The sequence below is a fragment of the Misgurnus anguillicaudatus genome, chromosome 2 (assembly GCF_027580225.2).
Source record: "Misgurnus anguillicaudatus chromosome 2, ASM2758022v2, whole genome shotgun sequence".
NCBI classification, from domain to species: domain Eukaryota; kingdom Metazoa; phylum Chordata; class Actinopteri; order Cypriniformes; family Cobitidae; genus Misgurnus; species Misgurnus anguillicaudatus.
In genome coordinates, this window is record NC_073338.2 from 28,491,840 (window position 1) to 28,508,518 (window position 16,679).

The 16,679-nt window shown below is 36.8% G+C and overlaps 1 protein-coding gene across 1 annotated transcript in view; it reads right to left on the reverse strand.

Annotated features, from left to right (window-relative positions):
- fam110b (family with sequence similarity 110 member B) overlaps nt 1-5,409 on the reverse strand; it is a 116,365-nt gene extending 110,956 nt beyond the window's left edge. Inside the window, exon 1 of the mRNA XM_055202319.2 lies at nt 5,124-5,409. The gene's annotated coding sequence lies outside the window, so the exon portion shown is untranslated. The remainder of the gene's footprint in view (nt 1-5,123) is intronic.
- Between the last annotated feature and the right edge of the window lie 11,270 nt (nt 5,410-16,679).

Here is a 16,679-nt window from a genome sequence, read left to right on the forward strand (position 1 = left end):
TGGAGCTAAACTCTGCAGTGCCCCGGCCCTCCAGGGTAAGATTTGAGGAACCCTGGGCTATACAGACATTTGATTATTGGGACCTTAACAGTGACAACAATTCAGTGTGCACATCAGTCATCTCCTAAAAGGTTAGCCAAAGAAAGCATGATCCTTTAACGCTGTCCCAAATAAAGATGAGTCATAGTGAGTGATTTCTAATAATCTTCAGGAAATGGGAGAAGGAATTTGACCTGGCACCCAACATCAGACCCCAGTGTGTGTGCCATCTGCTGCAGTGCACCTCCATAGGACGGCTTTCATCAACACCTTCTGTTGAGCTGTTCACACTCACAGCAGTATGGCTTTAATCCTCCTTCAGCTGACCAAGCGTTGGGCCAGTTTAATTGCAAAAGTATTTCACAGAAGCCTACAAACAAGATGTGATCTTGTTTCTTTACTATTTGCCGAAATAGATATTTAATAAAAGCCTGATGTTTGCAAAATGCATTTGCCAAATGATTAAGTGTTGATGCAAATCAAAGCAATATTTAGTAATATGTAGTGTGCCGGGATGACGTACTTTTGTAGGCCAACCCCGAAGGAAGTTAGTGGGACACTGGTTCCTCGCAAAAGTCCATTCATTTTTCCAATTTTAAGACTTTTGGATTATCACAAAATGTGCCGTCTAGCACATGTGCTTACATCTGGTACTCAACAAATACTACTGGTGCCTCAAAAAGGGGGCAGAATGCAATAAAGAAAAAAGAAAAAGTGGATTGTTCATCGTAAGAGACAAAAATTTCTTTATTTGCATGGGCTAATACATATTATAAAACACCAACACATATCCACCCAAACATGCCTTTGGGACATATTAAATTTATTAAAGAAAGCTCAATATAATTTGTGTGCTAACACAAAGATACTGTATGACTTCAGAAGACTATACAGCACATGTTTTGCATGGACCACTTTTGCTTTATCATGCTTTTCTGTTTGTTTTGGAGCTTGACAGAAATGGCCCTGTGAACAGTCATTGTGTGAATCTTTTTCAATTGTTTTATTGTATTCAACAGAAAAGACAATGCCATATAGGTTAGACATGGGTGTAAGTAAATGACAGAATTATCAATTTGTGGAAAATTATTTCTTCAAGAAAATAGATGTATTGATGTACTGATTATGCAAGCAGACAACCGGACATCTGTGTTGAGTAGCATGCCACCTATGCCAAGGACCTATTAAGGCTGTATGCTGGCACACCCTTTAAAAGAAAGACAAGCATGGAGAGCTTGTACAGTACACACACGTGCACCTACACAGACACAAACATACGCCACGCCTGGACATATTACAAAAGCCTGCTGGGGGTCAGGCTATGCAGCTGTGGCTCCTATTGATGTAAATAATCAGACAGATGGGTCTAAACCGCCTCTAGAGAATAAACAACACAAAGGCAACTTGAAACCACAATAACCCTACCACAGTCAACCTGAGCACAAAAAACTGTTTCAATAATAAACTACTCGGTCAGGGGGCATCCAAGCTAGTTTGTGTTGTGAAATCGGTTAGGCCAGACAAAATGTTTTAGAGCTGCTTTTGTTAAATGTTTTTTTGCTTGATTTTCCATTATCTTATTTATGAAACTAAAAGAAAATATAAAAATTTTATTTTAATCCATGACTTTAAGTCCAATCTGAGGCATGACAGCGTGGGTCTGTCCTAGCATTTTGTCTTTTGCTCTTAATAAAAAAAATCAACTTCGCTGTCATCCTAACACTATCAGGATGTAACAAATCTTAACAAGTTTCTGTAACAAATTAGCAAAAAAAGGTAACCCCATTTACAATGAACAGACAATGAAATATAGGGGTGGTTTCCCGGACAGGGTTTAGGTTAGGCCAGGACTAGGCCAGGACTGGGCCTTAGTTCTTCCGGTGGTGCTGCCCTGCTGGCGACCCAGGCACATGTGCTGCTGCTATATTATTGTTTTTTTATTGGTTTTACTAGTATTTATTGTTTTTTATGTGATTCTTGTGAACTTTTCTTGAGCACACACTACTGCCCAAGAAAAATTTCCCTAAGGGGACAATAAAGTGTATCTTATCGTATCATAGTTATATTAGGCCTGTAGGACATTAAAGTAGTTTTCACAAACATATCTTACAAAAACACTCGTGGTGTCCATCTTGAGACAAAACAATGATACTGACATTTAATAAGATATGTCAGAGCAAGATGTTTTTAAATTAAGGCAGCTCAAACAAGCATTTTAGTCTGGGACTAGAATAAACCCTGTCCGTTAACCGTTGCATAAAGTTTGCCATCCTAAAGTTGAATTCTCTCATAGTTTATTATGGCTTCCCTTCTTTAGCTAATCACAAACGAAAAATGTTATATTTAAGGGGAAACGTTTTTTCAATATTTTACTATGTTCTACCTTAACTTAGACGATAAATACATACCTATCTTTTTTCAATGCATGCACTTAATCTTTGTACAGCGCATTGTAAATGTGTTAGCATTTAGCCTAGCCCATTTATTCCTTAGGATCCAAACAGGGCTGAATTTAGAAGGCACCAAACACTTCCATGTTTTCCCTATTTAAAGACTCTGACATGAGTAGTTACACGAGTATGGTGGCACAAAATAAAACGTGACAATTTTTTAAGCGGATCAAAAATGAGAACTATTGCGTGCCAGAAGAGCACTTAATCTCGCAGTAATATTGACGGAAGTTTGAGCGAGAGGAGGAGTAGTCAGTAGTGATGAGGTTACTGCACGTCAAGGTCCAAGTGCTGCAAACTAAGTGCTCTTCCGCCATACAATATAGTTCATTTTTTATCCAATATAAAATTCATCCGTGTTTGGATCCTAAGGAATGAATAGGGCTAGGCTAAATGCTAACACATTCATGATACGCTGTACTAGATTAAGTGTACGCATTTAAAAAAAGATAGGTATGTATTCATTTGTCTAAGTTGAGGTAAGAAGAACATAGTAAAATATTGAAAAACGTTGGGGATTTCCTTTAAGATGCCACCAAATATAGTGCCGCCATATAAGAATTTAACACTCGGATCTGTTTGTTTACATTTCCGTTTTGCTACATATGATCAAAATAATAATAGTTTCCTCTGAAAAACATATTGTTTTACTCCAGAAGACATATATTAACCCACTGGAGTCATTTGGATTACTTAAATGATGGATATATGTGCTGTTTGGAACTTCACCATTTTAAGCCCTATATAAATACGATAACATGATTTTTTAATATATAAAACTACTTGTGTGTTCTCAACTTAAGAAAGCAAGTCATACACACCTGGGATAGCATGATGGTGAGTATTATCAGATAATTTTCATTTTGGGTCAACCTAATTGTATATGCAGCACTTCACATGACAGGCACAAATGAACTGGCTGCCTTAAAGCAGCACAGCAACCATCTAAAAGAAAACAGGGCTTATGCAGTGAAGGAGGGGGCATTTGAAACGCTGTAATATGCTGACTGGATTTAATTATTCTCGTGATTTATTCTGTGACTCACCTCTTATACCCAAAGAAGACGGAAACACTCAAGACTGAACAACAATACTGAACAACAATGCAAAGTGAAGACATGATGTCATAATTTGTAAGCTATTCATAAACTACTGTCTACAGTTGTTTATTTCTTGGTTTTTAAGCCAACCCCTAGTAGTCTATGTGGACATTGTCTTGAAAGGCCTTTATTTCCTTAGGCCGGCAGAAACTCTGACTGAATTTTCATCTGTTACCTCTAAAAGGAGTTCATTTCCGCATCTCTGCTGAAGTCATCATGGCATTCCTCATATAACCATAGCTTTATCCCAATCCCATGACACTGGTTCAGATATGCTCTCTTTTTTGCAGATCCCATCATACCCTGCTTAAGCTGTAAGACCGCTTACGCAAGTACAGTAACTAACTGCAAGCTGTTCTGTAAATGTGATGCTTGTCACTGAATAACAAGAGCAAACATCCTAATTAATACCATAAGCTTAAACAAAACAAAACCTGCAAGACATAACCTAAACTAACTGACTGTTTAACTGGGGACTGAAACCCTGGCTGAGAATGCATGAACATTTCTTTAAAGAAAGCAGACGTGAACTCCAAACTAGCAATCAGGTCATTTGCTCAGAACTGGAATAGTCTGTGGTTACTCAACTGAATGACCTGAAACAGAGAGGGATTTTGACTAATGACTAACCATGTGCTCAAAACAGGAATTTTCAGACACTAACATCTGCTAGCCAACCTTGTGACCGTTAACTTAAGAAGGCGTTCTAATCCAAACAGCATACTCCAATCTAACTGCCTGCCAACATAACTTGGTTTGAGCAGCTCTTTACCAAACCATGAACTTACTTTTTAATAACGCATAAACACAACAGGTCAATACTTCCACTGCATTGCCATGCAAAAGCATGCTGTCAAGATATGTATCAATGCCTTGAGCAAGCTGTCATGTGGCTTACCATTGTCTAGTATATTCAGATGAGAAAATCTCCACTAGTAGTTTATAATGTTCCAAAAATAGGGAATATTTAAACACAAGCAGGATGTTAGGGGCAATAAGGATGCTGCGTTGCTGAATCTGTATTTGGCATGGTGCAATTACATTAATAACAGCCCCTATAGACAATAATCAATGGCCAAATCAACACATTACTAGAGAAAGCCAACCTTGTGCATCAAAATGATTGAATAGTTAAAATGGGAGAGGGAGTTAATGGTAAAATATGTTTTTATATTAAAACAAAATCCTGATCTGTTACTCTGAGGCTTAATGTTGCATTTTAATAACAGGATGAGACTTCATGACAACAGATAACCACATTTTACTGCAAAATGTATTTATTGGGGAGATTATAAAGCAATCACTGCATACGAAAGATTCTTTAAAAATGAGGCTAAATATTACAATCGAAGTGGATAAAGGCAAAACCACATGCAACATGTCATCAGCAGTGGTCATGTCCATGTCATCTGAATGTCTGCATTAAACAATAGGTAAGGGATGCTACAGACTGATATTGTACAGGCGCTTTTAAAACACTGGCAAAACCTAAATACAACGCTGGTAGAAACATTTAGGATAACAAGTGACTTACCTTTATGGTTAAGTGTAATAACTTGAAATAAATAAAGATGTTGCGGTATATTTCCGTGCACGTTCGCAGTAGACCGAAAACCTTTCGTCGGGCAGCACCTACCAGCTTATTGAATCCCACTGCATCATGAGTCCATGATCCAGAACATACTGCTGTGCGAAGAGGGAGGATCACACAAACTGATTATATCTCTACTTGGTTACTATAGTTGACTGGTCCTCCGTGTTACAGTATACGAAAATGAGGTTATTTTAAATGCAAACGTGTGGAGTTTTCAACATATTTTAATTTCAGAGAACGACGGTTAATTTTTCATTCGACATTGCACCCCTGCTTTGAAAATACTGTGGTCCGATTTTCTTAAAGGGACCGCTACAGGTTTACCGCGTGCAGCTGATGAGCACAGCTTGTGGTCCGTTAGATGAAATGTCAAAATGTCAACCATAAATAATAAAGGTGCAATGTACGTACAACTATTAACAGTTAAACACTTTGATGTTTTTTAATACACAGATTTCTACTTCGACCCTTTACCTACTTTTGGTTTTTATTTTTTACTTATATAAAAAACTCTAAAATTAAAACATTTAAAAAAATAATTAACTTCTGTCTAAAGATTTAACTGACAAAATGGTACAATACTACTGTTTTTACTATAATACAGTATTAACATTAATATTAATGTTAGATATTCATTGATTAGATATTCATAAACATTAAATTCTGTGTCTGATAAAAACATAGCAACATTATATGATAAAGAACCATTACAGGACTCATGCCACATATAGGCAAAACTTTGACCGTATTATCTTTTCATTTATGTTTGTTGTTTAGTAACGATTAAGTAGATTATTATAAGTATTGTTCATATTTACATATGAGTCTATTCATATGATATTTATCATATACATTGTATCATATATCTGTATAAATATTATTATGATTATTACTATTAAGAAGTAAGTGCTAGAAGAATGTAGCTTTAGCATTATTGTAAGGTTTACTTCCATTTTCTTCCAAGCTTTGACTACCACATGAAAATATATGCCAATATATATGGGTATTTACTAGTAAACACATTGGCGGCTCGTGACTGCTCATCGAGGGCCGCAAATTCAAAATAAGTGTTCGGAGTGTCATGTGTGTTGCTTGCGTATTCAAAATATGTGTTTGTTGCGTCATGTGAACCATGTGCATCACGTGTTTTGTCAAAATAAGTGCCTGCTGCATATGTGTCAAAATCGTTTATGATAAAAGAGACGCTCGCGTTCATAAAATACACGCAAGACACTCCCTTAACAGTAAACTCTGATTACGCATGAGATTATGCGAGTATCTGGCAAAAGCGAGCATCACTTTTATCATAAATCCTTTAGATGCAACTGCAGCAGGCACTTATTTTGACAAGACACATGATGCACATATAACTCGACACGCAGAACACATATTTTGAAAGGAACCACACACATGACGGGCTACATACATGTTGTGACAAACTTCACATCAAGCGCCCTCTAAAAAAAGGAGTCACCGGCCGCCACTGCATATAGGCTAAATTTTGACTCTTAAATTTTGAATCTCTTCATTCTGATGTTTGTTGTTTAGTAACGACTTAGAAGACTATTATAAACTAAGGATTGTTCATATGTATATATACATGAGATGTATCATATTGTTCATTGTATCATATATCTGTATAAATTATATTATTATTATTACTATTAAGAAATAAGTGCTAGAATAAATATGTAGCATTATTGTAAGGTTTACTTCCAAGCTTTGACTACCACATTAAAACATATGCCAATATACTATAGTAACTGTTGTAAATTGTAGTAGGCCTATACTGTAGTATATTACTTTGTTAATAGCCTACTATAGTATTTTGTAGTGTTAAAGTAACTATAGTGAAATGACAAACTGTAGTAAATACTGTACTGTGACTGTTGTTAGGTTTGAAAGTGCTATCTAGAAATTGTACTATTTATTTACTATTACAGTTAACTAAATACTAAAGTATAAAACATTTTTTATCACATTTATAAAATGAATATCTTTAAACTAAATGTACTTTCCCCCAACAAAATATTTGCACATTATACAGTGCTACTGATAGTTCACTTTCAATGGGAGGACTGTTAGCATGAGCTTCTGAGTGGCTTCACTTCACAGACCTACCTCCACTGTTACCAGGCAACAGCCAAACCGAGCTGAAAATTGAAATTCTTGTTGTCAGGCAGATGCAGACTCAACATCATTTAACATCAGTAAACTTAAGTCATAACAGCATGACATTTTAATGGATAATTGTTGCATGTTTATTTTTTTTATGTTTCATCATATAAAAACTACAATGGTGTGGAGTGTTTTCAAGTAAAACACAATATGTGTTAATTTTAAACACAGATAAAATGGCAAAAATGTATTACAGCTACATTTTACACAGTTATTGTTTTCTTTGCAGACTTTAACAGTTTTACATGAGTGAGATATTAGCATATGTTCTCCGTATGTGGATTTGTTATTCCAAGAGATCTACACGCTGTGCTAAAGGAGCTGCCAGCGTGTTGACATTGTAAGAGAAGATTACGAGTGACGTTCAGCCTCTTGTCACATGAGGCAAAACCCTAGATGACCCACACATGAACCAGACAGTATTGTATTATCCAAGTGGCTGGAATGTGATTTTTTAAATTCCGATGATTTAGTTAAAAACGTTATCAGGTTATGTTCACTTGTTGATTTGCAGCAGTCCCACTATGCTTTATTAACAAAGAAACAATGTCATCAATTGTTTTGTATGAAATGTTATACGGTTTAAAATATAGGCCTTAAAAAATAGAGGCAACTAAAACGGTGCATTCCTTCGCGCCCCCCCCAAAGAAAATTTATGACAAAAAAACACTTCTAACACTTCACATTTTAATTAAACAAAACATTAAATTATACAAAGTAGTGCTGCCTTATTTTTTTTAGGTTTAATTTCACAGAATTCATGATAAATTAATGTATTTTATAAAATGTCCCGGACCCCAGTTTGAGAACCACTGCCTTACAGAAATAAAGTGATCTACCTGCTTTTTAAGACAAACACTAAATAAAGTGTATAATGCAGCTACATTCATGCTCATCTGATTTTTTATCCTTGGAAAATGTATTCATGAAAGAAGATATGAGCGGCAAACTTTCTGGAAAACCACAAAACTGGAAAAAGTGTAGTTTCTCACTGAGTCATCGATTTGGAGAAAGAACAATGTTTTCATCCATAAAAAGTTGTGCTCTGCTTTGCTTAATTTTTATTCCACCCTCTGGGCCATCAGTTGTGGCTGGGTTGTACAGAAACTCTACATAGCCTATGTCAGTGATCTCAAAACTCTCTTTAAAAGAGAATGACCCAGAGCTACACAAACTGATCGGTTTGATTCTCCACAACAATCTGTTTGTGTGCAGCCGTGGAATAAATGTAATGTTGCTGGTGAAAACCACGATAATAAGGAAATATCATATTTAAGCTGAAAAAATCCTGACTCGTAAAGGTCATTTTTGCATTAAAATGAAATAGTACACCTTCAAAATAGTACTTATATTTAAAATAAAAAAAACTTTGGTTGCTTCATGGCGACAATCATAAAATCACATGACCAGCAATAACGACAACTTGGTTAGCCCCTTACCTATTTTCTGACACTTTGCACACAAAAAATTAAAATTATGGCCAATGGGGATAGTTCACATTAACAATTATTATTAGTATAAATACATAAATAAATAAATAGTAAATAAAGTATTTCTTTCAAACTGCATGCACACTGCTAAGGGTCAATTTAACTCCAAGACAATTAGTGCCATTTTAAAAGTGCATTGTGTAGCTTTTCGAAGGATCTCTTGACAGAAATGCAATATAACATACTATATTATCAGTGGTGTATACCGATATTACAAAATAAACTTTTTTCAGTCAGGACCACTTGTCAAATAATGATTTATTACATTATATGCATACAGTTAGTGTTGGCGGTATGGTTCTGTTCTGGGCAAAGATTTCACTCGCCTGTCCATGCGCATGCATAGACAGAGCCTGGAGAGCAGCGGATAGAAAATAAAAAGACCCCCCATAGAACAGAAGAACAGCAGAACAATAGGCTAATCATACATAGTATTAAAGTGCAAACTTACAAGTTTGATAAAATAAATAAATAAAAGAGTAAAATAATAATAATAATAAATAAAAATAATAGATAAATAAAGAGAGGGGGGGGGAGAGAGAGAGAGAGAGAGAGAGAGAGAGAGAGAGGGAAGAATGCAAGATGAAGATAGCGTTATATTGGTACAAACGAACAACAGGTTCCGGCTAGGTGGAGTTGGGGTTGGAGGAGGGACTTTAAATGGCAGCAGCAGCAGCAGCAAAAAACGGCAGGAGCAATGCGCTAGAAAGCGGCTCAAGGAATGGGAATTTAAAAAGTCGGTTGTTACGGATGTCGTGAAATGATTGGTGCGCGTCATGAACAGCTGATTATCAGCTGATGCATGCTTGACTTACGTGGCATGCCTGAACTAACGCTATGCTTGATTATTACCTTAAAATGAGCCGTTTTTATCAACACACACTGCAGGTCCCCTTACATGGAAGTCTCAATTTCACGCCGCCATTTTTTCTAAATTAGCCGTAAATTAACAATCTGTTCTATTTCAGCATTAACAACATAAACAAATGTAAACGCTTTCGTAGAACAAACGTAACTTCCCGTACATTTTCGAAAAGAATCAATAAAAATAGAGTGCTTTTATTTCTGATAACAAGCAAAATAAACTTACTTTAGTTCAAATCATAGCTAAAGCATATAAAAACTACACTGAGCTGCACGAATGTGCATTATTTGAAAATAATTTAAAGGGGTGGAGTCAATTATTCCGCTTATACCACGGTTACCACAAACATTGCTCTGGTGCCTATTTTTAAGACATTTGACAGGTTAGACCCACTGAACATTTCTCAGCCAATCAGAATAAAGCATTCAACGGGCCCATTATATAAATAGCGGTAATCTATGATGGCCGTCTCCCCTCATCTTGAGGAAACCAAAACATTTATTCTTTTTTAAAAGGTAATTGTCCTAGAGATCAGTTTTTAGCCACTAGCCAGACCACTGAACAAACAGAGAAGTTAAGTTTTGCCCAGACGTGTAACCGCAACAACGTGCGTGTATCCGATGAACCATCTATAGGTTGTGTTTTATGACTACGTTCGCTGCGTCCAAAAGCTTAGACAGCTGACTTGTTGCCTCACTGCCTCATGAGGCAATGACTTCGGCGGCAGGAAGGCAGCTCTAGGATACACATTCGGACAGCCTTCATAGGCACCGTAAGGGAATTTTGTTTGAAATATAAACAGAGAGCGCCTTTGTGATAACTTATCTAATTTTTCAAAACTACAATACCAATTTCTGGCTAGAAATGCAATCAAAACATGTAAAAAGTGAAAATAAAGCTTTTTTACACTAAATTTGTGCTTCAGTCGCTTTCCTGGCTGCCATTTTTTTTTCTTTCTCGATTAGGCTTGACCAATCACATTCCCACACAAGCCCACATGTAAAATTGAAGACGATGAAGGTATCTCAGGAGACATAATGTAAACCAAACATTGGATTCAGACATGTCTTGATGCCTTCGTGACTTGGAGTGCTGCCTCCGAACGTAACATTTTAGAGGTTTCGGATACAGCCATCGTCTCAGACGATGACATGTTTGTCCTGCTGCGGCTACCATAGCTATGCATTTCGAAAGGGAGGGGTGAGCTGTGGACTTGTGTTGGTTGGTCACAATCTCAACGCTAGATGGTGCTAAAAATCTATACAGTGCATTTAGATTTATATTGAGGCAGTTAGCCTATAAGTTCCAATGCAACGTGGGAGGAACACTACAAAAACAAAAAGCTAAACATGAGAATCTTGTGATTCAAATGATGTAAACCCTTTTAAAATACAATCAACACAGCAGGTATAATTAGTGTCCTTTTTAGGCGTTTTTTTTTTAGAAGATTTTTCTTGCAAGATATGTGGCTGACCGGATTGCAATAGGAAGATCATTCCACCAACAGGGAGAAGTGAAGGAAAATGAGCGGGAATGTGATTTAGTGCCCCTTTGTGAAGGTAACCCAAGGCGCTGCTTATTTGCTGATGTAAGGTTCTGGATGGGGTGCAGGACTGTATGAAGGTGTAAAGGTAACCCTTAACCCAACACAACAGCTTACGTTTTATTTGAATGGTTCACAATGCATTACATTTGTCTTTTCGATATTTAAGGAAATGTTAAAAACTTGTAAAACTCTATTAAATAATTATTAAAATTAATTAATTAAATTTGAATCTTATTCTAAGGTATGATATACTTTTTGAATCTTCAGCATTAGCTGAATCAGTTGCAGGCTACATCTCAACAGACTTTAACAGGCAGCATCTGCAACCAATCCAAAACACTATGTAGGTCAAGTTCCCAGCACCCTGCATAGAGACTGGTTAAGCTCTGGCACATCCACAAAATCTCTTGCTCTCATTACACAAAGGGATTTCGGCTAAAGCTCATTGCTGAACGGTTCCCACAACTGGAATTAAAAAATTGGCACTCAGATGTGAGGATATAAGCAAGAAATGTGCATGAGGTTATGATCAAAAGTGACAGATACATGAATCGCTGGAGGGAAGCAAGGCCTGAACTGACCGAGAAGACTGAGAGGCTGAGAAGAAAAGCACAGAGATAGATAGGCTAATTTTCATTGTTTATACTTAAAACCTGCACATAAAGCCTCGTAACAGCAGCCCGACTGATCGCACGAATCCAAGAAGTCCTTATTCAGGAAGGAAGCGTCTACTGATACTGCAACTCGGCCAGGAGCTTGAAATGGTCTAGAAATACAGAGATGCAAAGAAAAACAAGTAAAAAGGGACGAGTGAGAGAGACTCACTGAGTACAATAAAGCTTTTATTCTGTGCATCTGCATTACCTCGACAGACTCTGACAGACACATGCAAGGCTTTGTTTGCAAGGCAAAATCTGTGAATAAAGAGTTGATGTTTTAAACAAAGGTCATCTATGGGTTATACACACATTGCAGCGTAAAAATGTTGGAGGGACTTACTGATATAATGTGCTGTAATTCTAAAATGTTCCACAGAAAGAAACCCCCTCCACCTTCTGGCTGGAAATGTGTGTGCTCCACATGGTTTTGGACAAAAAAACTATAAACCTTCTCTTTTTATATGTTCTATTCAGTGTATGTATAAAGCACAAATTTATATTCCAGGTATGAGACCAAAAAAGTACTGTTGCTCTAAACAACAAAAACGGTAACGTCAGTATTACATTTGTGCTGTTTTGACATCATGGTAATATTCAAGTAGGCTACTTTGAGGAATACAGACAATTGAAACAGACAATACAGACATTTGAAAAGTGTGCATGAGCATGCTTATCGTGTTATCATTTTCAAAAGAGAGGGAGATAAATAATGAGGTGTGGGAAGAAACATGCTATAACGCATTAAGATATGAAGTAACTGCAGCTAAAGCGCATATGGAATTCATTAGAGACAAAGATGAGGAGTGTCTGTAGTCCTGCTTGGCAGCAGATCTGCCACAACTTACTATCACTGGACACTGAGAGGTCTAGTTTGCTTTAATCCAAAAACATTTCCTCATAAAGTATATACACTTAAAAAAGTATGTAAGAAATTTATATCAATTAATCATAAAATGGCCCTGATATGTCACTAGACATTAAGAAATCATTGTCATTTCAAATACTTATATAACTGACAACAGTGGTCTGGCCAGGATATTGTCATTTAAAAAGTGGAGTTGCAGCCCTCAACTGATGTTTATGTTGTCATTTTGTGTATTGCCCACCAGTTGTGTCAGTACCAGTTTTAGCCACAAGTTTTGTGATTGCAATACCAGTTTTGGCCACAATCCTACATACTGTTCCTTTAAATTTTGTAAAAATATAACTTTGATATCTTAACTGACTGAGTAAGACCATGCAAAAGACTGAAATGAACGTGAAACCAAACTTTAATGCTCATAATCTGATGAGACTTTAGCCTGGATTTCACAGACAGGGTCACATATATTTCAATATTTTGTAGATACTACTTTAAATATTTAAGAATTATGTTTTAATGCTTTCTTGACCTTGGCAATAACAGCTCCTAGTTTATCCTTTCAGATATACAGTAAGGTTTTTACTGTTGGCATTGACATGTTAAGCAGAAAGAGATCGAAATACACTCACCTTAAGGATTATTAGGAACACCATACTAATACTGTGTTTGACCCCCTTTGGCCTTCAGAACTGCCTTAATTCTATGTGGCATTGATTCAACAAGGTGCTGAATACATTCTGTAGAAATGTTGGCCCATATTGATAGGATAGCATCTTGCAGTTAATGGAGATTTGTGGGATGCACATCAAGGAGACGAAGCTCCCGTTCCACCACATCCCAAAGATGCTCTATTGGGTTGAGATCTGGTGACTGTGGGGTTCATTTTAGTACAGTGAACTTAACTCATGTCATGTTCAAGAAACCAATTTCAAATGATTTGAGCTTTGTGACATGGTGCATTATCCTGCTGGAAGTAGCCATCAGAGGATCGGTACATGGTGGTCATAAAAGGATGGACATGGTCAGAAACAATGCTCAGTTAGGCCGTGGCATTTAAACGATGCCCAATTGGCACATAGGGGCCTAAAGTGTGCCAAGAAAACATCACCCACACCATTACACCACCACCAGCCTGCACAGTGGTAACAAGGCATGATGGATCCATGTTCTCATTCTCTGTTTACGCCAAATTCTGACTCTACCATCTAAATGTCACAACAGAAATTGAGACTCATCAGACTACGCAACATTTTTCCAGTCTTTAACTGTCCAATTTTGGTTAGCTCATGCAAATAGCCTCTTTTTCCTATTTGTAGTGGAAATGAGTGGTACCCGGTGGGGTCTTCTGCTGTTGTAGCCCATCTGCCTCAAGGTTGTGTGTATTGCGGCTTCACAAATGTTTTGCTGCGGACCTCGGTTGTAACGAGTGGTTACTTCAGTCAAAGTTGCTCTTCTATCAGCTTGAATCAGTCAGCGCATTCTCCTCTGATCTCTAGATCAACAAGGAATTTTCGCCCACAGGACTGCCGAATACTGGATGTTTTTCCCTTTTCACACCATTTTTTGAAAACCCTAGAAATGGTTGTGCGTGAAAATCCCAGTAACTGAGCAGATTGTGAAATACTCAGACCGCCCGTCTGGCACCAACAACCATGCCACGCTCAAAATTGTTTAAATCACCTTCCTTTCCCATTCTGACATTCAGTTTGGAGTTCAGGAGATTGTCTTGACCAGGACCCCAGCCCTAAATGCATTGAAACAACTGCCATGTGATTGGTTGATTAGATAATTGCATTAATGAGAAATTGAACAGGTGTTCCTAATAATCCTTTAAGTGAGTGTATATATCAATGTGGTTTTGCTATTAGTTAAAACTCACAAGGATGTGCTGATGAACTGTAAACTCTGAATTCTGCTGTTTTACCTTTGATTGCAAAACAAACAAATTGAGAACACAAAAGTCTGGTTTGACTTCAAAGATGTGCTAAACATAAATAAATGGAAGCAGACTCAGCTATTAAAAATATGCTTGGTTTCATTGTTGATTGATGACTAACTGTGACTAAATGGTGATGACTAATATTGTTTGAACCAAATAATACAAAGAATGACTCTAACATATTGTGCAAATCTGTCAAAAGACTGATTTGCCAAATCATCTGTCGACTGTGCAATAATACAAAACAAATTTACTGACAAATATTCAGTTGAAAAGCACGGATTTGTCTATTAAATCATTTTATTTGTTGTTTTTTATTTGTGTTTGAGATCAATTTGAATCAGTTTATTGGGTTTTTGTGTATTTCATGGCTTTAACACCAAAAGTACCATGCTAGTCCTGCTGTGTGACATGGGAATATGGTTGGGCTTTGGAATAACTTTATGGACATTCTACTTATTCAGTATCATCCCATTATAGTGTAAAACTATAAATGGACCATGGTATTGCTGCAGTTCTATTTAAGATTAAAAAAATAAACATATTGGGTCGGTATCCAGAGAGGGTTAAGGTTAATCCAGGACTATCCTTATTAATATTAGGTCATTTAAGAAGTATTTACAAACATACCTTACAAAAAACACTACAGGTGTGTATCTTAAAGGGGACATATCATTAAAGAATCTGACTTTTTATGTTTCAGTGCTTTTATTGGGTCCCCAGTGCTTCTATCAACCTAGAAAATGTGAAAAAAAACAGTAACTTAGTTTTGGTAAACCATTTTCTGCAAGCATGTGAAAAAATAGGAAATTTGACTCCCCTTGTGATGTCAGAAGGGGAAAATACCGCCTCTTAATCTGCACTATCCAATCTCAGCACTGCCATGTAGTGCAGAGATCAGGTCATTTGCATTAAAAAGGACACACACAAAAACGGCTCATTTTTGCTCACACCTACAAAGTGGCAATTTTATCATGTTATAATAAATTATCTATATGGTACTTTGAACTAGAACTTCACATACATACTCTGGGGACACCAAAGTTCATTATTTTGCATTTTAAAAAAGTATTGTGAAATGTTCCCTTTAAAACAAAACAATGTCAACGAAATTTGTTAAAATTAAACAGGACAAGGTGTTTTTAAATGAAAGCAGCTCAAACATGCATTTTAGTCTGGTACTAGGATAACCCCTGACTGTCCAGGAAACCGCCCCATTATATTCAACACTTGCACATCAAAAGGTGATTCAACCAAGATGTATGCTGACATCTAGTGGTAAATAAACGAAATCACAGCATTTATGTTGCTGACAAATGGGTTTGAAGTATAAGAGGATTTCATGCAGAACATTTCACTAGTTTCCCTGCGCATTCAGTCTATTGAATGATGTTAAAATAAAACTTGGCTTGCTGAACCCAAAGCTCGGCTCAAGCACCAAATTCAACCCCCCCATGGCAAGACAGGAATGCGCAAAATGAAGGAGATTTTGGGAGGACGAGGGATGCCTGATCTGAATCGTCACTGGTAAGGCGTGGAGACTGACGCGCTTAAATAGGCTCTCAGGATGATTGACAGGACTAAATGTATAGGCTATGAATTTCTATACTTTTACTATAATAACAGCAAGCTAACATTCAGACGTAAATTATACATCAAATGATCATCAATTAACTTGTACTTAGCCTACTCCTTAAAAAAGGTATTGTGACAATTAAGGATATTTTAGCAACCATTTGAAGCCTACTCTCTGTACAAAGTCAGTTGGCCAAAAATCTGGACTTTAAAGACATTTGGTATGGTCATTGTTCAGAACTGCTTTATAGTATAATTGATGTAGTCCAGGTTTGGACCTGCTAGACCGTTTGTCATCTCATCTCAGTAAGTAGTAACCTATTTTTGACAATAAAACAAAAATATATTTATCAAAGTGTGGCTTATTTTGTTTGCATTTTAA